The sequence below is a fragment of the Triticum aestivum genome, chromosome 6A (genome assembly GCF_018294505.1).
Source record: "Triticum aestivum cultivar Chinese Spring chromosome 6A, IWGSC CS RefSeq v2.1, whole genome shotgun sequence".
Classification (NCBI taxonomy): domain Eukaryota; kingdom Viridiplantae; phylum Streptophyta; class Magnoliopsida; order Poales; family Poaceae; genus Triticum; species Triticum aestivum.
This window is the reverse complement of record NC_057809.1, coordinates 488,865,748-488,889,333: the sequence shown is the minus strand read 5'-3', so window position 1 is coordinate 488,889,333 and position 23,586 is coordinate 488,865,748.

Genomic DNA, 23,586 nt, shown 5'->3' with positions numbered 1-23,586 from the left:
GTGCAGAATGGAAAAGCGGGCGAGGAATGCAGTGTGCGTGGCCTGCTCCGCTCACATGAGGTCACTGGTTCAGGTAGCTTAGGTAGATGGACGTCACGGCCGACGGCGACGCTCTATTTCCTTGGTTTTTCACCCCCTAGCTCCTCCTCCTTTTGTTCTTCTGACCTGACCCGTCTCCAGCCAGCCAGAGCCCAGAGCCCAGAGGCCAGAGCCCATCATCGCACGGAAGAAATCCAGCTCGCTCTTCGTGCGTCCTGCACGCTTCTCTCACTCGTCTCTGTCGTCGGGCGATGCGATGCGGTTGAAATTCAGCACGCTCTGCTTCAGTAACTCCTGCAGGCGGTGTCTTCAGCAGTTGGTGGTACCAGTGACCCGCATTTTTAGCCCGCGCAGCAAAAAGTGAGAGATTACTCGCGGTCCATTTCGTCCGCGAAACGGGGCAAGAAAGTGCGCGTGGGAGACGTGCCCCAATCTTTCCCTTTCTCTGCAAATCTCCTCGCAACATGATTGGCATTCCACATTAGTAGGTACACGTAGTAGGTACCGTGTATGCTTAGGAATGCCTAGCCGTGATCGAACCAGCATTCCTGCATGTAATCGCATCCACATCCGCTTTGCTTGCTTTCAGTAAATGGACGCCAGGCCTGAGAGTGCCGGTTGCTTGCTCGGTTCCTCCTGAATTGTGTGCGCTGCCGGTGCGATTCCTCCACGGAACAGCAATGGGCCTCGCCACCTGTACTATATGGAATAAGAACAAGACCAGCCGGTTCTTGGTGTTTTTTTTTACAAGAAATAACAGTTCTTGGTGTTTCCCTCGTGTCTCACTATGGAGAGATCGAAACGGCTTACCACAGTCAATATTCCTCCCATTATTATTGTTAGCATGTGCCTTTCTTGGAGATGGTAACAGCCATATGCCTCTGGAAGCAGAAGGAGAGAATAAGAATCAGGCTGGATCTTCCAAAAATGCAGACGCGGCGTGAGTGCGCTCGAGATAGCGCCATGAAATTTACTGCTGCGTAAGACGGCTCAAGCCGTGTGGAGCGTCCCCAGCTCGGCCGCTCGGTGTCGGAGGTTGCGTCGACAGCCGTGGACCGGCGGCTCTTTACCGCTCGTTATCCGCGGTGCATCGGATGCCGGCCGGCCGTGTTCTTCGGCCTGCTGCCTCGCCGTCAGAGAACAGTGCTTCTCCCTGCGATTCTAAACGGGGAAGAACAGTCGACCACAGTGCGGGAATTGGCGCCCGAAATTACCCACAGTGCTGGCGTGTGTCACAGCTCATCGCGGGCGGGGCGTCAGTTTGATCGGTGTTCGGTGTCCTCCCCGCTCTGATCCGTAGGCGTCATGGATGGATGCATGTGTTGTCAGAAATCCATGCCCCGTCTCTTCTCGTGGACTCGTGGTGGCCACTGCTCCGGCCATCTGCTTGAGAGCAAAGCTGCGGCTAAAGACCGATACTAGTCTCGTCATTACCGCTTTTCGAACTTTAGTACTTACTGTTCATGATATGATGCGTACACGACAGGGGACGTATAAACACTGTGGTAGAAGGAACCGGCCGGGGAGCCTAGTCAACGCTAAGTTGACTCGTCGATAAGGTGGTACTTCATGGGAGGACGGCCACCTGTCGGCCCCGCATGGAGCTTTGCTACACTTACGTAAATTTTATTATGAAATTTATGTGCTTAATTTTATTATGAAATTTGCGTGTTTATTAACCTGGGAGGTCAGGATTGAAATTGGGGAAGGGACGAGCCCACCCCGATGAAATTCGGGGGGACGTTTAGATTGGTTGGAAGGTTACATAAAACACGCATAGGGGTCCGTAGCCGTAGGTGCAGGATTATGGACCTTGCATGGGTATTCTTGAGTTTAGCATTTATTTTAGCTGAGAGTTTACTATTCTTCTATAATGATATATGTATTTTCCTTTTTTTTACCAGATTTCCGCCTAGCCCCCACCACCCCGCTGCCGCCGGCCACCCAGCCGTGGCGATCCACCGCAAATCTGCGCCGTGTTACACTCCGGAGACGGCTGACACTTATTCAGGTCCGAACATGGCACTCGCACATCTCAATTGGGAGTACCCATCTTCCCATCAACTATGAAGAAGGTAAAGATCTTCATTAATTCATCTTAGTAGCGGAATTCGCCCGGTCCAGGATTAGACTTACTTGGGTTTTCCCACTTAGCTATTTCCGAATTTACCTCTTTGCGGCAGCGACATCTATCACCATTGGCAACAATGACACTGCAAAATTCTAGGAATATACTTGGCTATGCACGTCGCTGCTCCGATTGATCACCCCAAACTGTTTTAATAGATCAAGGCAGAAGAGCAGAAAGGTCAAGGATGCATTGACAAATGATGCTTGGATTAGGGACATTGCTCACTGCAACCTTCCCCACCAAGTGATTGAGGAATTCTTGGCCATTTGGAACATGATCAAAGCCTCGAATATAACCTTGTTGCCTGCTGCAAGTGATGAGATAATCTAGAAAGTGTCTGCTTCTGGAAATTACAACACAACTTTAGCCTACTGTGTGCAGTTTCTAGGGCAAACTGACTCCTCTCTCCCGGACATGATCTGGAAGGTGTGGGCGCTGCCGCGCTGCAAATCCTTTGCCAGGTTGATGTTGCAAAACAAAATTTGGTGCGCTGATTGCCTTGAATGGCATGGCTGGGATAACTGCTACTTCTGCCCCCTTTGCATCTGCAACCTGGAAACATCATTTCACCTTCTTTGGGAGTGCCCCGTGGCTTGCCAAGTGTGGAATTATTGCATCCTAAAGAGGTTGCCAGGCTCTAGCACCTGGGTGCTGGGGGGAGGGGGGAGGGTGAGACAACTGTGATGGCAAGCAAAATCACCAGCCTTGCTGATGTTAACAAGAGAAATGACATTAAATTCATGTTGGCACTGGCTGTTTGGGAGCTCTTGGACGGGAAGAAATAACAGAATATTCAAGTGCAGATCCTTGGCTGTTCCCATGCATGATCATTGGATCCATCAGATCATCCATGGAAGCCTGAGAACCCCCGACACCAAAGGCTTGTTGCACCCCTTCGGGGATCCGTCATGAGAGATAGTTCATAGCTTGGGGAGTTTTTCCTCGCCTTTTTTCTAGTTTACTCTCTTTTTCCCTCATTAGTGCCTCTGTCTACGCATGTGTACATACTGCTTCCTACCCTACATCATTTCACCTTCTTTGGGAGTGCCCCGTGGCTCGCCAAGTGTGGAGCACAATTGCATCCTGGAGAGGCTGCTAGGCTATGGCACCTAGGGGCGGGGGGAGGGGGGGCGTTAGACGACCGCGATGGCAACCTGGAGAAAAATCATCACCCTTGTTGATGTTAACAAGAGAAAGGGCATCAAATTCATGCTGCCACTGACTGGCTGGGAGCTCTGGACGAAGAGAAATAACATAATATTCAAGAACAAATCCCTGGTTGTCCCCATGATCATTGGATCCATCCGATCATTCATGGAAGCCTGGAGAACCCCCGGTGCCAAAGGCTTGTTGCAGCCCTTCGGGGATCCGTCAAGAGAGATAGTTCATAGCTTGGGAGTTTTTCCCCGCCTTTTTTTTCTAGTTTACTCTCTTTTTCCCTCATTAGTGCCTCTGTCTACGCATGTGTACATACTGCTTCCTACCCTACATCATTTCACCTTCTTTGGGAGTGCCCCGTGGCTCGCCAAGTGTGGAGCACAATTGCATCCTGGAGAGGCTGCTAGGCTATGGCACCTAGGGGCGGGGGGAGGGGGGGCGTTAGACGACCGCGATGGCAACCTGGAGAAAAATCATCACCCTTGTTGATGTTAACAAGAGAAAGGGCATCAAATTCATGCTGCCATTGACTGGTTGGGAGCTCTGAACGAAGAGAAATAACATAATATTCAAGAACAAATCCCTGGTTGTCCCCATGATCATTGGATCCATCAGATCATTCATGGAAGCCTGGAGAACCCCCGGTGCCAAAGGCTTGTTGCAGCCCTTCGGGGATCCGTCAAGAGAGATAGTTCATAGCTTGGGAGTTTTTCCCCGCCTTTTTTTCTAGTTTACTCTCTTTTTCCCTTCTTAGTGGCTCTATCCACGCATGTGTACATACTGCTCCCTACCTATAATGAAAATGCCAGCGCTTTGCTGGATCTTTCAAAAAAAAAAAGTTAGCCTTGTGGATCTTCCAATAAAAGGCCAGTCTTGTGCGATTCCCGTTTTGCCCCTCATGAAAAGTTATGAGTAGTGATTAGGCATTTAGGCACTAGCTGCATCGAACATATGCTATTAATTGCCGGGCGCCTCCGGCCGGCGAATGGCACGTTTGGATCCTACCATCCGGTCGCAGGACATTGGCAGTGACAAAAGCTCGTAGTCGGCGACCATTTGGATCCCTAAAGGGCGCTTATAGATCGACGGCAGGGGGTATACTACCTGGAGCAAAGACCACAAAGCGAGCACCCTGATCGCCCAATACCCAGCTATCTTTAGCGCATTTTAAAACCAAATACGTAGCTGTTCTGAGAAGGATCACGATCGCCCAATGCAAAACCGTAGTCGACCGGCAAATCACGCCGAAACGCTGCCGATGGCGATGATCGAACATCAACTGAGGGGGTTGCCTTTTGCGACATGCATGCTGATGGGGTTAGGCAGAAAGACGCACCTCTAGCTAGCTCGACCGATCCACAGTAAGAGACAACCAAAACTGGTAGAGCAACTGAGAAGTGGTGTGGTATGGCAAGTACTCTCCGCGGCCCACGTCGATCGGCCACCAAGAATGAGAATCCCGCGCGATCTCGCTGCCGGGGCGATTTTTGGGTTTAGGGTTTCCACTTCCGCGGTGGTGGATCGTATAAGTGGGGCGGAATATCAGCGCGCGCGCGCGTACGTAGGCCAGGTGGGTCTCCTTCTCTCCCCGGCGCGCCCCGTCCTCCCTCCCTGTTTGGCTTATCGCTGGCACGCGTGGCCGCCGTCCGGCGCGCTGTCACGGTCCACTCGCTCGTGCGGCCCCGTCGAGCGCGACCGCTCCGTTCCGACGAGGACACCGCCCGCCGTCGACCATCCAATCCCCACGACCGGTCATGCGTCCGCCCCTACGACGACTCCAGCCATGGCAGCGCCTAGTGGCGAGCCAGCAGTGCACAGATCGAGCCGTGCTCCAGCGCGCGACCGACCGCGACAGCGCAGGCCGGGAGGCGTGGCCCGACCGACACGAAGACGTTGGGCGAACTATTTCAGGTTCTGGTCATCTCATGACAACGCCATGGAACCGTGCCCCGCGCGCACAGCTACGCACCACAAACACGCACGCACACGGCTAGCCATGGCCAGTGTCTCGACGCTTTGGAGGACTGGGCAGTAGGCTAGTGGCCAGTGGGCGCCAGCGGGTAGCTAGCTAGCTAGGTGCTAAATCTGTGTCGATCGGTGTGCTGCCCGAGCAACTTGCTCGCCGAACGGACGATGTGCGTGCATGGGATGGGAGCAGGTGTGCGTCTCGTCAGGTCCGTGGTAGATCGCGGTGCGCAGTGGATCGTCGGCTCCTCTTTTCTTTCGGAGAAACGACCGGCTGCATTTCGACCAAGCTTTTGTCCTGCTGGCCCTGCTCTGGAAGACGCTCGCATAGTTGGAGGAATTCTGACCTACCGTTCCCCTGTCGTCTGCACGGGTCGCTTTAGTAATTTAGTGTGTGACAGACAGTGTGTTCCTCGTCATTCGCCCGAGCTTTTTGCGAGGGTTCCGTTGAATGAATGTACCCAAACGCTCTTGTCGGCAGGCCGGATATGATGATGGGGGAATATATGCCACACGACAACGGATGTCAGATGTGTGTGTGTGTGTGTGCGCGTACGGGCATCAGTAGTTAGTTACCCGCTTTATCAGCAGGATGACATATATGTCTAATATTACTACTGTGCTACTGCATGTATGAGCTACGTAGGTAGTATAACATATGGAAGACCGAAGTATGTGCGAGCGTCGATGGATCGATCGGGACAGAGAAAGAGACACGGGCTTCTTTGATTTATATGGGAAGTGGACGACGAGAACTACTTTTATTGCAGTGGTGGAGTTACAACGACGTGATTTCCTTCACTAGGAATCTTTTGTAGCATCATGGAATCGCTCCTTGAGGCATTATATACCGTTCATTTGTATATCTTGATAGGTACCACGAATGATTCTTCTAGCTGATCATGGCTACTAACTTGAAATTAAGAATCTTCTCAATCGGGTTGAGATGGAGAACTGCAAACATGGCCGACATATACTCAGGACTGCCAAGAACAATGCAAAATATATACTATATAGATAAGGCTAGTTCACGCAAAAGTGTCCTACACATTGGATTTTATTTGTTAATGTACTAAATGATACATGTACGCTACAAAAGTAAATGGCGGCAATGCTGCAGGAGAAGTGATTGTCTAAAGATGATGGCAAACCTATAATAACACGATGACAAAACATTGAGGATGCGGGCAGACATTACTCGATGAAAAGATTGAAGAAGAAAAAAAGAGCAACAACCACACCTGCCATTTGGAAGGTCACAATGACCACACCGGCATTCCTTCTGAAGGGAGAAGGAATGGCGGTCATCCGGTCCTAGATGCCCACACCCCGAACCATCACTCGCCGCCAACAAAGAGGCGAAGGTCCAAAACTCTAAAACGACGCCTCAAAAGGTCATTGCATGAACCAATAAAGCCGGTTCATTGGTTTTCACCGAGAGAAGTTGTTAGATATGGAGCCTATTCCAAAACCGCAGTACGACGCCTCCAAGATGGTTAGTGACATGTGTGAATGATTGGGCTGGAAAAATAAGGGCTGCTCCATTCTTCACCTTCCTCCCTTACTGCCGCCTCCTAACCCAAAATCCTCCATCACCCTTCTCCCTTCCCCTCGTCGCTGCTATAGACTGGGATCGTGAAAAGACTGAACTCGCCCATGAAGATGACGGTGGGGAGGTGGTCGTCCCGTTAGATTTTGGCGTCGCGACGTGGTCTATGGGCGGTCGTAACGGGAAGTGTGCATGGCTATGTAGCGACGACAGTGTCGTCCCGAGCTTGGTCGGCAGCCACTAGTGGCGTGGGCCATGCCATTATAGGAGATCGATTGTGCATTGTCGGAGACAACCCTGACTATAGGTTTGCAAGCGGCGGAGGTGGCCCGTCTTTGGTGGCCATCTGCATCCCCACGAGGCTGTTCTCCGCTGGGGCATGCCGATGGCGCCAGTGGCAGTCAATTCGGCTAGCTGGAACAACCAGTTTTTGCCATGACAACGGCTGGACAACAGTCGCCGACATGATGGAGGATCTTGAACCTTTAGACGTGGCGGCAACAGCTATCCTCCTTGGTATGTTAGTTGTCTGATTATTCCTCCACGAGCGAGAATGGTTGAGCAAGAGATGACACATCGTGGTGTCATCTGATGCAGATCTACCACTTATTGTGTCTCGTGAGGACAGTGGGTGACTGCCTGAACATCTGGAATTGGGATATGATGGTGTCAGTGACCTTATTGACACTACTCCTTCATCAATCGACGTCGCTTGTGTGAGAGCAACATTCTTTCAGATCCTTTGGTGATGATCGATTATTGTCAGGGTTCGACTGCGTGCTTGCCCGGGCATGGGAATCACTTGTGTGTGTCTCACGTAAAGACCATGAACGTGGCTATTTGCTAGGATTACTTCAATTTGGTGGTGCTTCTTGAGTACCCGATCACGATCTCATGGGTGAAAGCCCTAGGTCAGACTCTAGTTGGTTAAACCTAGCAATTGTGGTGTCTTTGCATTGTTACTTGTTTAAGGCATTGCTCAGAGTTTCTCGGACTTGATCTTTAGGATGAAAACTCGGGATATGACCTTGAGTGGTTGAATCTAGCGACAATGACATTTGAACATCGTTCCATCCTTGGAAGCGTTGCTGCTAGAGAAGCTTTCTTATTGCCCTTGTGTTGTCAACAGCTGGTTGGTGCCGATGTGGTTGATGCAGTTCGTCGATCTTTGTTTTGATTGCCTTGGTTTTTCTTCTTGTTCCGCCTAGCCATAGTTTCGGTCTTGTATGACTTTGCTTTTTGCAGGCATGATCCTTTACGTGCATGCATTGGTGTTGACTGTGTGTATTCTAGTAATGGAGAGGTGGATATATGCTCATTATGTTTGTATCCACCCTTTACAAAAAATATTGAGTGACACACATAGGCGCATCGACAAATACTCATTTCAGGGTTTTCATCTAAGATCAGCACCTCACCTTTTCAGCATTTCTTGTCACGAAATTTCATATACTCAAGTCTGTAAATCCCTATATTTTTCAATCATCAAAACTACACGTGCATTTTTGCCGAATGCCTATGCTTTCCATTCCAACATTCTCTGGGATCCAGCAAATCAAAGAGGGCCTAAGATATTTGCCAAAGCAAACACTGTGTAACCGCATGGTGCTTTCCAGTGCAGAAAAGATCATCCTAAAGTACTGCATAAAATTAGGCCATTCAAATCATCGCAAATCCTCTTATCCTTTTCTTTCGCGCACAAAAAAATCCACTTTCTCACAGGTAATGCCATGCATGATTTGGCACAAAAAGGAGAGGTATTACCAAACATACCTTCATTTTCCAGATAGCACGCAACGTTTTTCAGGTAAACCCATGTTTTGTCTGTTTCAGTGCGCGCGGACGAGTGAATTAAAATGGTCGACAGTGATTACAGATCGTCTTAACAATTGCAGGCCGGCTCTTTTCGGTCGTTGCTTTCGCCCGGTTCCTCCGCTTTTGGTGAATTGCACTCATGCGCGCCCCTTATTATAGCATGAAGACATGCATGACACGCCGCTTCATTCGTCTCCGGGAAACCAAGGGTGGGCTAGCTAAGTGCAGTCTGGATTTGTCTCACAGTGGCTGCCTCTCTGCTTTTCTGATCCCCGCGAACGAAATGATCTTGGCCAACCCTTTCGCTTTATCTTGCCCTAATGACGAATGAAATGCACAGCACTTATACGTCTTCTCGATCGGCCCCATTGTGTCACTTCGGCTCGCCGAGAGATCAGCTGCCGCCGATTCGCCACCGGAGCTACGCATGCGGGCAGCTGGTGGCGGGCTAGGCATACCGGTTTCTTGATGGGAACGTACACTTAACCGGATGATACTACCTAATTTCTCGTCACGGGGCACTTTTACGTGTCTGGTTAGATGACAATATGACATGACTTACCTCTCAGCTTAGGTTAGCTAGGTCAGGTGAGGTGCTCTCACCTGAGACCGGCGTGACCGCGACGTTCCTATCATTTGCATTCACGGCGTTTAGGCCCGTCGCTCTCCGACCACGCACCACTAGCTACCACCACGCACCAGCACCACCCCGGCCTGGCTGCGTCCCCGCGCTTTCTCGATCCCCCACCATGCGCTCGCGAGCGGGCGACGACGACGACGACGACCATAGCTGTGTGTCAGCTGAATGCGCGAGTTGTCACTCGGGAAAGAAACGCAGCCGGCGGCCGGCCGGACGACGGACGATCGGGAGAGGAGTGGCTGGTCTCGTCTACGGCGGCACTGTAGTGGTACGAGTACGATGAGCTGAGCCGTCGTGGTTTCGGCATAGCTCGCTGAAAAGCGGCAGACATGCATCCCTCTCGACTCCGATGGATTGCTACAGCCAACTACTAACTGATGGCTCGAGCTAGTCCTGCTATGGCCGGCCTTGATCTCCGCGTTAGGGCTTCAGTGGCTGCCATGCGTTTCAGGTGGAGAGATCAGGTAGGCTTTCTCCGGATAAGTGGCGAGTGATCCATGTAGGTGTGCCATGGTAGGTGTGCTTGATTCTTTGCTTTTCTTTCCGGCGATTGACTGATGGGTGATAGCTTCCTCCAGTGCTCGGAATATGACGTGATTGTTGGTCGTGACTGAACGTCTCAAGGATTCTGATGGTTAAAATAACACGTCAATGCATGCTCCAAAGTGCACCTACAACTTGGGCAGCGTGTATATCTCCCGAATTTCGCTCGCCACATATTCCGGGTTTCACTGTGCTGGCCACCCTGTTAAAGTAAAACCAATGAGGATAAGTCAAAAAAGTTTGACCTCCTGGCACCAGGTTGGTTCCTTGGCCTGAAATCTCTTGTGAGAAATGGAGCCCAGTATATCAGCGATGAGGAGGTTAGGTCTGTTCCCTGCTTTTCTTTATCGTAGATAGCCTTTTACCTATTTATCACATCATGACAGTAACAGCACATATACACAGTTTAGTTTGTACGTACTACTATACTACTGATATTTATCCAATATAATGATTAACATCATGATTGTGCTTGACAAAACATGCTACGAATATAAAACATGTTTTGGGGTTGAGCTTTGTGGGGTAGAGAAACAGTACATTTCATGATTTGCAGTATCCTGTAGGAGCTCTACTACCCTTTTGGAGAGCGTGTGATCTGGAATGCTTGTTTTTGTCCTGCACAAAACGTGATCTTTCAAGCCTGTAATGCTTTTTGGGTGTCAACTGTGCCGATTGTCCCTGGGCCATCAGATGCCGTGTATGTCTTTTCATGTCACACGCGGGTGGATCCATGTAAGACACGCAAGCACTAGAATCGCTGTCGGAAAAAAGAAGCATGAAGGTGGTAAAATACAGTGGAGCACACTAACCGCTGGGATAATATCATCCAGTGAGATGTGTACCGTGTTGCTCTGTAGACACAGTGAAACGACAGTCAAATGTACTCTCTTCCATAAATCTTGTCTAACTAAAACTACGATAAAAATTATGGAACGGAGGAAGTAGTACTTAAGAAAAGTTGCTAAAATGTTAAAAATCAACCTAAATAATAAATGTCACACGTATAGCACGAAGCACTCTGACCCAGGCGTTTTTTAAACTAAAGTTGCCGTTTGAAAGAAAAAACAAATCCAAAAAAAAACTGAAACTTGCCATCCAAAAAGAAAATTGTCATCCTCGCGTCAGTAAAGTTGTAATAAAAAATTTAAAGTTGCCATGTGTTCGTGCCACACGGATAGCACTTATCAAGGTCCAAAATCAATGTCCATCTTTTTTTTTTGAAAACATTACAGACGCAAGCGCTGATATATACGTGCATACACTCACCCTTATACGAAGTCACCGTAGGCGCCTCTTAGTCGACGTGAACGTTTCCTCCCATTGAACGGGTGTCGCCGGAAATTCTGAAATAAATCCAGAATAAATGCGAGCACCAGGATTTGAAATAAATCCAGATACAGTGATACCACTGTCCACCTAACTATCCAACCACAGATTGGTTCTCAAATCAATGTCCATCTGAGAAAACTATGATGGTTTTCTGTGACAAATATTTTCTAGTGATATGTTCTGCCTAATATTTCTTTTGAGAACCAAATAATTTTACTTTTGTTGTTCAAGCCAGCCAATTTTTTGTTAGGATAACATACTCTCTCTGTTCAAGATTATGTTGCGTTTTAGATAAACTATATACTCCCTCCATTCCAAAATAGATGACCCAACTTTATACTATCTTTATACTTAAGTTAGTACAAAGTTGAGTAATCTATTTTAAAATAGAAAGAGTACTATATAAGCATACCAAGGAGTGCTTATCGGAACTAGTCTTGGACAATTTTACCCCTCCACAATAACTGCATGTATCCAGACTGGGCCCTGCTTTTAAAGGAAAACCCTATTTGACGCTTGTTGCATCGAACTGTCTGATTCGCACAGTCCCGAACGACAAGAATGAATACGGGCCGGCCCATTTAAATCTGTTAGTTGCCTCTACATATACCGGTTTTGGGAACATTCTAGAAGGTTCCAGGCTGGTTTTTAACAGTTTGCGAACTTTCTAGGAGGTTTCTGAATCATTTTTTCTGTTTCTTTTTTTGTTTATTGTTTCTTTCCTCTCTATTTTTTACTTTTTAATTTTTTGTGTCATTAAATCCGAAGTTTCAAAAAATATTCAATATATTAAAATTTTATTGAATTTACAGAAATGTTTAAATTTAATAAAAAACTTTTCGAAAACTATTTATGTTTGAAAATGGACTGAATTCTGAAATTTGTTCATGTTCTGAAAAAATGTCCCCAGTTTCAAAATTTTGTTCATCTTTTTAGAGATTGTGCGCAAGTTAAAAATGTTTGAAACTTCAAAATTTGTTCAAGTTTTCAAAGTTTGGAGTTTTGAAATATGTTTGTGTTTTCAAAATTTGCTTAAAATTTCAAAACTGTCCAGAATGTCAATTTTTGTTCTCATTTAAAAAACAAAAATTCAAAATGTGTTCTAGTTTTTTAAAGATTGTTCATGTTTTCAAAAAAAATCGCATTTCAAAAATATTTCGTTTTAGAAAAATGCTTTGAAATTTCAAATAACATTCAAATCTGTCGTTGTTCATAGTTCTGAATATTCTGTGTTGCTTGTCGGCCACCTAGGTACATGTGTTTCTAGACCGGCCCAGTTGTCCGCTCGTTGCGTGCGTCGCGCGTCTATATGATACAAAATAGGAGGTCCCGGTTTTAAATGGTCGTGTGTGCATTAATGTCACACGGAGAATTGGGGCAGTTCGGCTAGCCCAAATAATATTTCTTTTTTTTTTGTTTATGTTCTATTCTTATTATTTGGCCTGAAAAAATATTCTTCTTTCTCATATTCACTTTACTTTTTATTTTAGCCTTTTCATATTTTCTGCCATTTTGGCATGCATTTATATTTCCTTCTAAAGTATAAGACCTTTCAAAGATTTGAATACATACTACATATGAATGAAAAATGGCAAGCATAACAGAGCGTGGGAATGACATGCAACAAGGAGTGCAGTGGGCTGACCCAACCGTGCGATAGGAGCTCTTTGTTGCAATGACTAAATTTTCCTTATTAAGAGATGTAGTATGTGATCGCCTGCAGTGTGGCTCTTCCTGGGCTATGCCTAGCACCGGTTGGTTTTTTGGCCAGTTTTTTAGGGTTTGCAGTTTGGTTTTTGTCTCTTTTTCGCAATTTCTAGTTTTGCTTCTTCTTTCATTTCTTTTTTACAATTTTTATTTTCTAATTCTTTCTATTTCCTTTTTTAGGTTTTCTTCTTCTTTTTTCTTTTTCATTTTTCATTTTTGGTTCTATTTTCATGTTTCCTTTTTCTTTTCTTTTTCTCCTAATTCATTTCATCGTGCATATCTAAATTTATTTTGTGTATTTAAATGTTTTGCCATGAATTAGAGACTTTGATAGTGTATTGGAAAATATTCACCATGTATTACATTTTTATGATGTACAGAAATATTCATTGATTTTTGAAAAAGTTTTCATAATCAATAAAATCTTCTTCATTCATTAATAAATGTACATGATTGTTCAAGCAGGTTTACGTTGTCTTAAAAATGTTTATTGGGTATTTTAAAATGCTCAAACTGTATTAGAGAATTTGCATCATGTAGAAAATGGTCATGTATTAGAAAATGTCCATCACATATTAAAAATGTTAGCCAAGAATTAAAATTATTGAGCTTGTATTTACAAATGTTTACATATTTAAAAATCTATGCATAAATATTTTATAAATGCATGAACAATTTCAAAAACTACATGAACAATTGAAAAAAGTTTAAGGAACACTTTATAGTTATATGGAACATTTACAAAGAAGTGAACACTATGGCAAAATACACAGACATTATTTTTTGTACTTTAAATTGGATATATAAAAATAGTGAGTAACTTATTTAAACCTTTTTTTCATTTCTATTTTTATCACGTATTGTAGAGCAAAGTGCACAATCGTGTGAATTTTCCATTTTTCTTTTATGTTTCTTTCCAACTTTTTCTTTCAATTAATGTTCTCAAATTTTATAAAATGCTCAAGTTTTTCTAAAAAAAAGCACTAAAAAGTTCTCAACTATGTCTATAATATTTTATAAAAATAAAAATGTAAAGAATCTATTAAAAATTTAGAATTCATAATTTTTTAACGTATTTGTTTAAGATGTTCTCAAATAATTGAAAATGTAAACATTGAAAAATATTGTTCATTTTTATTTTAAAATATTCGTGCTTTAAAATAGTAACAATTCTTTTTTACAGCTAAAGTAAAACCCAATTGAAAACTTGCAAAACGGGAGAAAACACTAGAAAAACAGGGGAAAAAGATCACTCATACGCTCGCTATAGCCCGAAGTGGGTCGGTATAGTCAGGGTGCATGTGCAACAACTCGACAATGTGTACAATAAGCGACACATTGGAGGTGCACTAATGCTACATCATACTTACCGCGAGAGGAAGGAAGCTTCGCCTTAGTGGGTCGGCCCCATAGATTTGATTTGGGTAGTTTCAAACTTTCAATGGACAATCGTCATCAACAGATATGTGCCAAACAAGGCCAATGCACCAATAATTTGTATATCACTACTTGGCCTAAATTTCCTAGAAAACACACTACCTTAGGAAAACCCTATTCGGCTCTTAAGGAACCAGAAGTAGGTGTTTCGTACACCGGAACACCCCCAAATCCACCACTAGGGTAGTTAATCGGCCGGCCTATAATTCTTGAAACTGTTCCCAGTTTTGGGAAGCTTGTAGCAGCTTCTGTCAGGTTTTCTATTCATTTTTGCCTCTAATTTTTTTCTTCGCATTTCCTTTTTCTTGTTATTTTTCATGAATTTCAGAAACAACAAGTTTTTTCATATCCAGAACCTTTTTTCAAATTTGTGAACTCAAATCCATGAACACTATTTGAAAGTCATTTTTTCCAAATACGCGAACTTCATTCAAATTCATTAACTTTTTCCAAATCCATCAACCTTTTGAATTTCACAAACATTTTTAAAAATTGTTTTTTATTCATTAACTTTATCAAATTTGTAATATTTTTTGAATCCATGAACATTTTTAAAACTCTCAATCATTTTCCAAATTTTAAAAATCTTTTTTAGATTGAAGGACTATTTGCAACTTCATTTTTTATATAATCGATGAACATTTATTGAAATTTGTGAAAAAAAATCAAATACAAATTTTGTGATGTATAGAAAACCGGAAGACCTTTTTTCTTCTTCTAAACTAGCAAGTGTTGGTGTTTCCTGTAGAGTGAGCGAGTCTGGCGAGTGGGTGAGCGAGGAGAGGCGAGTGCTAATTTGGGCGTACGCCCACCAAGTTTTTCGTGCGAGTACTGGACCTCTCACCTTCTTTTTTTTTAGTATTAGTCATAGAAGTTACTTTGCATTTTCTTATAGCTTAGATTCAAATCAGTGTATCCATAATTATTATGAGTGTGAATAAAAATTCAGACGTTCGTAAAAAAAAAGAGTTATCATCTTTTCTAGTCCGACTAACACGCGCTACGTGGGGTAACAACCAAATAAGCTCCATAGCACAGCCTATGAAGCGAGGCTAACTTTGCAGCCCAGCCAAATGTTCTCAACAAAAAAGCGAAGGCAAAGGAACTAAAAAAAGGAAAACGTTTGCAGCCGGCCGAGTGCATCGTTGGATCCAGTCATGATCGAAGCGTGTGCATTTAGCCGCGCCATCCCACCCACGATCCAAATGAGTGGCTGTGGAGGCCCACACACCGCTCGCGACCTGGTTTTCTTCTATATCAACTTGATCCTCATTCCATTTTGCTATCTTCCCCGCAACCATCAGATCAATCCCACGCCGGCTCGCCTCTCGTCGGCGACAAGCGAGTCGCCGGTGCAGGGGGGAGTGCACGGCTGAGGCATGCTCGTCGCCATGGCTCTGCAGCTGGGTGCGCTCCTCTCCATGGTCGTCGTCCGGATGGGTTGGAGGTGTTACAACCACCGGCGTCAAGTGCTACAAACTCACGGCGCCCGTGCTACAATAGCGGTGAGCGGGCGGCAACGCATGCTGCAATCATGCTTACGACAAGCTACAACCATCATGGACCACTCGACATATGCGGTAAGCAATCCAAACAATTCAAAAAGCTACAACCATTATGGCGAGAGCTACAACCTGCACGGCTAGATGCTACGAGTGGCAAGGTGGAGCTCAGCGGCGAGCTTCAACTGTGGGCGAGCAGTGCTGCAACCAGCGGGATTTTTTTGTTGGAAATGTCCGACAAAAAGCTGCATCCAGACGACTAGTGTTGGAATCGGATGACCAGTCTTTTTTTGCTGGCACCGCCTTTTTTGTTTTGCTACACAAGTTTTGTTTTTGAGTGATGAGTTGTCTTTTGTTGCAACCGCTGATGGCGAGGCATGATTTTTGGAGGCACGATGTGTAGTTCGTTTTTGTTGGCATCGCCTTTTTGTTTTGGTACAATCTGCAAGGTTTTTTGTGGGATCGTCTAGATGTCATGTTGCGACTGCCCGCGGCGAAAGGATGTTTGCTGGAACCATGATGTGTTTTGCTGAAACTGTGTGTGTTTTGCTACAACGTCTTCTTGCCGGTGGAAGCCGCCGGCGGTGAGCCAAATGTGGGTTGATGTCGGAAATGCTGCAATGTACAATCGCATGCGCAAGCTGAACATGAACAGGGGGAATCTCTGTGTTTCTTTGTGTGTTCAAACTCATGTACATTGTAGCGGGGTGCTGGGAGGAGGGTGGCGGGGTGCTGGGAGCGCGGGTAAGAGGCTGGTAGTCGGCAAGGACGAGCGGCGAGAGGCGGTCACCGGCAAGAGGAGCCACTCACGGGGAGAGTGTCTTTTTTCCATGCGCAACTCATTTGGGCTGACGAAGGAGAAGGTTGACCTGATCCAACTGGTGTTAAGAGCATCTCCAACTGTTGGCCCCCCCAGGAGGCATAAAAATCGCCCCATGGGGGCGAGCCGGTGATAGAATCGGTGCTGGGAGCGATTGATCGTCCAGTCGTCGCCCCGAGGCATCGAGATTGGCCCAGTTTTCGGTCCACTTTCGGCGAATAAAAGGCCCCATATGGGTGATAATCGGCCCATATTCGGCGTGGTTCGCCGTGCCTTGGCGTTCAATTATGAACATAAATAATTTTTTATTACATAGTTCATCATAGAAAATCAAATAGTTCAACAAAATAGTGCAACAACAAATAGTTCAATACAAATTATATTGTTCAACAAATAAAAAATTCATATTTCATCACACGTCGAGCCCGGTGTCGCCCTTGAGCCTCCAAAGATGCCCCACTAGATCCTGCTGCAGTTGATGATGCACCTGTGGGTCTCGGATCTCCTGACGCATACTGAGGTAGGCAGTTGATCGGCTAGAGGACCCTGCCTGTAGTATGGTTCAGTGTCAAACACTGGCACTTCCTGCTCGCTCTCAATGATCATGTTGTGCAAGATGACACAGCAAGTCATGATCTTCCACATTTGATCTTTCGACCAGATCTGAGCAGGGTAACGGACAACCGCAAATCGAGATTGGAGCACACCAAAAGCTCGCTCGACATCCTTCCTGCAAGTCTCTTGACACTTGGCAAAGTAGGACTTCTTGCCTTCTAGCACATCGTTTGAGATAGTCTTCACAAATGTAGACCATCTCGGATAGATGCCCTCAGCTAGGTAGTACCCCTTGTTGTAGTGCCGCCCATTGACCTCGAAGTTCACCGGAGGAGAATGACCTTCAACAAGCTTGGCAAAGACAGGGAGCACTGCAGCACTGTCATTATGAGTTCCTGGCATACCAAAGAAGAAGTGCCAAATCCAGAGGTCCTGTGTGGCCACCGCCTCAAGTACCACACTACAACCGCCTTTGGCGCCTTTGTACATCCCATGCCAAGCAAATGGGCAGTTCTTCCATTTCCAATGCATGCAGTCGATGCTTCCAAGCATCCCAGGAAATCCTGTTGCTGCATTCTGTGCTAGGATCCGAGCAATGTCTTCCGCATAGGGGGTTCACAAGTATTGCGGTCCAAACACTGCCACCACTGCCCAATAGAACTTGTAGAAACACTTGCTACCCCTTGAGCACTGCGTTAGTTTTCCCTTGAAGAGGAAAGGGTGATGCAGCAAAGTAGCGTAATTATTTCCCTCAGTTTTTGAGAACCAATGTATCAATCCAGTAGGAGGCTACGCGTTAGTCCCTCGTACCCGCACAAAACAAATAACTCCTTGCAACCAACACGATAAGGGGTTGTCAATCCCTTCATGGTCACTTACGAGAGTGAGATCTGATAGATATGATAAGATAATATTTTTGGTATTTTTATGATAAAGATGCAAAGTAAAATAAAAGCAAAGTAAAAAGCAAAGGAAATACCTAAGTATTGGAAGATTAATATGATGAAGATAGACCCGGGGGGCATAGGTTTCACTAGTGGCTTCTCTCAAGAGCATAAGTATTCTGCGGTGGGTGAACAAATTACTGTTGAGCAATTGACATAATTGAGCATAGTTATGAGAATATCTAGGTATGATCATGTATATAGGCATCACGTCCGAGACAAGTAGACCGACTCCTACCTGCATCTACTACTATTACTCCACTTATCGACCGCTATCCAGCATGCATCTAGAGTATTAAGTTCATGAAAACAGAGTAACGCCTTAAGCAAGATGACATGATGTAGAAGGATAAATTCATGCAATATGATACAAACCACATTTTGTTATACTCGATGGCAACAATACAATACGTGCCTTGCTGCCCCTACTGTCATTGGGAAAGGACACCGCAAGAACCCAAAGCTAAGCACTTCTCCCATTGCAAGAAAGATCAATCTAGTAGGCCAAACCAAACTGATAATTCGAAGAGACTTGCAAAGATAACCAATCATACATAAAAGAATTCAGAGAAGATTCAAATATTGTTCATAGATAATCTTGGTCATAAACCCACAATTCATCGGCCTCAACAAACACACCGCAAAAAGATGATTACATCAAATAGATCTCCACAAGAGAGGGGGAGAACATTGTATTGAGATCCAAAAAGATAGAAGAAGCTATCTAGCTAATAACTATGGACCCGAAGGTCTGAGGTAAACTACTCACACTTCATCGGAGAGGCTATGGTGTTGATCTAGAAGCCCTCCGTGATGGATGCCCCCTCCGGCGGAGCTCCGGAATAGGCCCCAAGATGGGATCTCGTGGATACAGAAGGCTGCGGCGGTGGAATTAGGGTTTTTGCTCTGTATCTGATCGTTTGGGGGTACGTAGGTATATATAGGAGGAAGGAGTACGTCGGTGGAGCAACAGGGGGCCCACGAGGGTGGAGGGCGCGCCTAGGGGGGGGGGGTAGGCGCGCCCCCTACCTCATGGCTTCCTCCTTTATTTCTTGATGTAGGGTCCAAGTCTCCTGGATCATGTTCGTTCTGAAAATCATGTTCCCGGAGGTTTCATTCCGTTTGGACTCCGTTTGATATTCCTTTTCTGCGAAACTCTGAAATAGGCAAAAAACATCAATTCTGGGCTGGGCTGGGCCTCTGGTTAATAGGTTAGTCCCAAAAATAATATAAAAGTGGATAATAAAGCCCGATAATGTCCAAAACAGTAGATAATATAGCATGGAGCAATCAAAAATTATAGATACGTTGGAGACATATCAAGCATCCCCAAGCTTAATTCCTGCTCGTCCTCGAGTAGGTAAATGAAAAAAAATTGATGCGGAGTGCTACTGATGACCCACAAGTATAGGAGATCTATCGTAGTCCTTTCGATAAGTAAGAGTGTCGAACCCAACGAGGAGCAGAAGGAAATGATAAGCGGTTTTCAGCAAGGTATTCTCTGCAAGTACTGAAATAAGTGGTAACATATAGTTTTGTGATAGGATAAATTGTAACGAGCAACAAGTAACAAAAGTAAATAAAGTGCAGCAAGGTGGCCCAATCCTTTTGTAGCAAAGGACAAGCCGGAACAAACTCTTATAATAGGAAAAGCGCTCCCGAGGACACATGGGAATATCGTCAATCTAGTTTTCATCACGTTCATATGATTCGCGTTCGATACTTTGATAATTTGATATGTGGGTGGACCGGTGCTTGGGTGATGTTCTTAATTGAACAAGCATCCCACTTATGATTAACCTCTATTGCAAGCATCCGCAACTACAACAAAAGTATTAAGGTAAACCTAACCATAGCATGAAACATGTGGATCCAAATCAACCCCTTACAAAGCAACGCATAAACTAGGGTTTAAGCTTTTGTCACTCTAGCAACCCATCATCTACTTATTACTTCCCAATGCCTTCCTCTAGGCCCAAATAATGGTGAAGTGTTATATAGTCGATGTTCACATAACACCACTAGAGGCTAGACAACATACATCTTATCAAAATTATCAAACGAAAACCTAATTCACATGACTACTAATAGCAAGACTTCTCCCTTGTCCTCAGGAACAAACGTAATTACTCACAAAGCATATTCATGTTCATAATCAGAGGGGTAATAATATGCATATAGGATCTGAACATATGATCTTCCACCAAATAAACCAACTAGCATCAACTACAAGGAGTAATCAACACTACTAGCAACCTACTAGCACCAATCCCGGACTTTAAGACAAGAATTGGATACAAGAGATGAACTAGGGTTTGGAGATGAGATGGTGCTGGTGAAGATGTTGATGGAGATTGCCCTCTCCCGATGAGAGGAGCGTTGGTGATGACAATGGTGATGATTTCCCCCTCCCGGAGGGAAGTATCCCCGGCAGAACAGCTCTGTCGGAGCTCTAGATTGGATCCGCCAAGGTTCCGCCTCGTGGCGGCGGAGTCTCATCCCGAAAAGTTCCTTCCTATTTTTTCTCATCGAAAGACTTCATATAGGAGAAGATGGGCGTCAGAGAGCCACCAGGGGGCCCACGAGGTAGGGGGCGCGCCCTAGGGGGGGCGCCCCCACCCTCGTGAGCAGGGTGTGGCCCCCCTGGCCTTCATCTTTGGTGAGGATTTTTCTTTATTTGTTTTAAGATGTTCCGTGGAGTTTCAGGACTTTTGGAGTTGCGCAAAATAGGCCTTTGCTCCTTTTCCAGCCCAGAATTCCAGCTGCCGGCATTCTCCCTCCTTATGTAAACCTTGTAAAATAAGAGAGAATAGCCATAAGTATTGTGACATAAAGTGAAATAACAGTCCATAATGCGATAAATATCGATATAAAAGTATGATGCAAAATGGACGTATCAGCTACTTGGCATAATTTCAATGTAATTCTTCTTAATTGTGGTATGAATATTCAGATCCGAAAGATTCAAGATAAAAGTTCATATTGACATAAAAATAATAATACTTCAAGCATACTAACTAAGCAATTATGTCTTCTCGAAATAACATGGCCAAAGAAAGTTCATCCCTACAAAATCATATAGTTTTGTCATGCTCCATTTTCGTCACACAAGAATGCTCTCATCATGCACAACCCCGATGACAAGCCAAGCAATTGTTTCATACTTTAGTAATCTCAAACCTATAAACTTTCACGCAATATATGAGCGCGAGCAATGGACATAGCACTATGGGTGGAATAGAATATGATGATGGGGGTTATGTGGAGAAGACAAAAAGGAGAAAGACTCACATCAACGAGGCTAATCAATGGGCTATGGAGATGTCCATCGATTGATGTTAATGCAAGGAGTAGGGATTGCCATGCAACGGATGCACTAGAGCTATAAATGTACGAAAGCTCAACAAATGAAACTAAGTGGGTGTGCATCCAACTTGCTTGCTCACGAAGACCTAGGGCACTTGAGGAGGCCCATTGTTGGAATATACAAGCTAGTCTATAATGAAAGATTCCCACTAGTATATGAAAGTGACAAAACAAGAGACTCTCTATCATGAAGATTATGGTGCTACTTTGAAGCACAAGTGTGGAAAAGGATAGTAGCATTGTCCCTTCTCTCTTTTTCTCTCTTTTTTGGGCCTTCTCTTTTTATGGCCTTTCTCTTTTTTTTAATTCTTCACTTGGGACAATGCTCTAGAAAATGATGATCATCACACTTCTATTTTTTTACAACTCAATGATTACAACTCGATGCTAGAACAAAAGATGACTCTATATGAATGCCTCTAGCGGTGTACCGGGATATGCAATGAACCAAGAGTGACATGTATGAAAGAATTATGAATGGTGGCTTTGCCACAAATACTATGTCAACTACATGATCATGCTAAGCAATATGACAATGATGAATGTGTCATGATAAATGGAATGGTGGAAAGTTGCATGGCAATATATCTCGGAATGACTATGGAAATGCCATAATAGGTAGGTATGGTGGCTGTTTTGAGGAAGATATAAGGAGGTTTATGTATGAAAGAGCGTATCATATCACGGGGTTTGGATGCACTGCCGAAGTTTGCACCAACTCTCAATGTGAGAAAGGGCAATGCACGGTACCGAAGAGGCTAGCAATGAAGGAAGGGTGAGAGTGCGTATAATCCATGGACTCAACATTAGTCATAAAGAACTCACATACTTATTGCAAAAATCTACAAGTCATCAAAAACCAAGCACTACGCGCATGCTCCTAGGGGGATAGATTGGTAGGAAAAGACCAGCGCTCGTCCCCGACCGCCACTCATAAGGAGGACAATCAAAGAACACCTCATGTTTCAAATTTGTTACATAACGTTTACCATACGTGCATGCTACGGGACTTGCAAAATTCAACACAAGAATTTCTCAAATTCACAACTACTCAACTAGCACGACTTTGATATTATTACCTCCATATCTCAAAACAATCATCAAGCATCAAACTTCTCTTAGTATTCAAAACACTCATAAGAAAGTTTTCACTAATCTTGAATACCTAGCATATTAGGATTATTTAAGCAAATTACCATGATATTTAAGACTCTCAAAATAATCTAAGTGAAGCATGAGAGATCAATAGTTTCTATAAAACAAATCCACCACCGTGCTCTAAAAGATATAAGTGAAGTACTAGAGCGAAACTATATAACTCAAAAGATATAAGTGAAGCACATAGAGTATTCTAACAAATTCCAAATCATGTATGGCTCTCTCAAAACGTGTGTACAGCAAGGATGATTGTGGTAAACTAAAAAGAAAAGACTCAAATCATACAAGACGCTCCAAGCAAAACACATATCATGTGGTGAATAAAAATATAGCTCCAAGTAAAGTTACCGATAGAAGTAGACGAAAGAGAGGATGCCTTCCGGGGCATCGCCAAGCTTTGGCTTTTAGGTGTCCTTAGATTATCTTGGGCGTGCCATGGGCATCCCCAAGCTTAGGCTCGTTCCACTCCTTGTTCCATAATCCATCAAATCTTTACCCAAAACTTGAAAACTTCACAACACAAAACTTAAAGTAGAAAATCCCGTGAGCTCTATTAGCGAAAGAAGACAAAAGACCACTTCAAGGTACTGTAATGAACTCATTATTTATTTATATTGGTGTTAAACCTACTGTATTCCAACTTCTCTATGATTTATAAACTATTTTAGTAGCCATAGATTCATCAAAATAAGCAAAGAACACACGAAAAAACAGAATCTGTCAAAAACAGAACAGTCTGTAGTAATCTGTAGCTAGCGCAAGATCTGGAACCCCAAAAATTCTAAAATAAATTTCTGGAAGTGAGGAATTTATCTATTAATCATCTGCAAAAAGAATTAACTAAATATCACTTTCCAAATAAAAATGGCAGCAGTTCTCGTGAGCGCTAAAGTTTCTGTTTTTTACAGCAAGAAAACAAGACTTT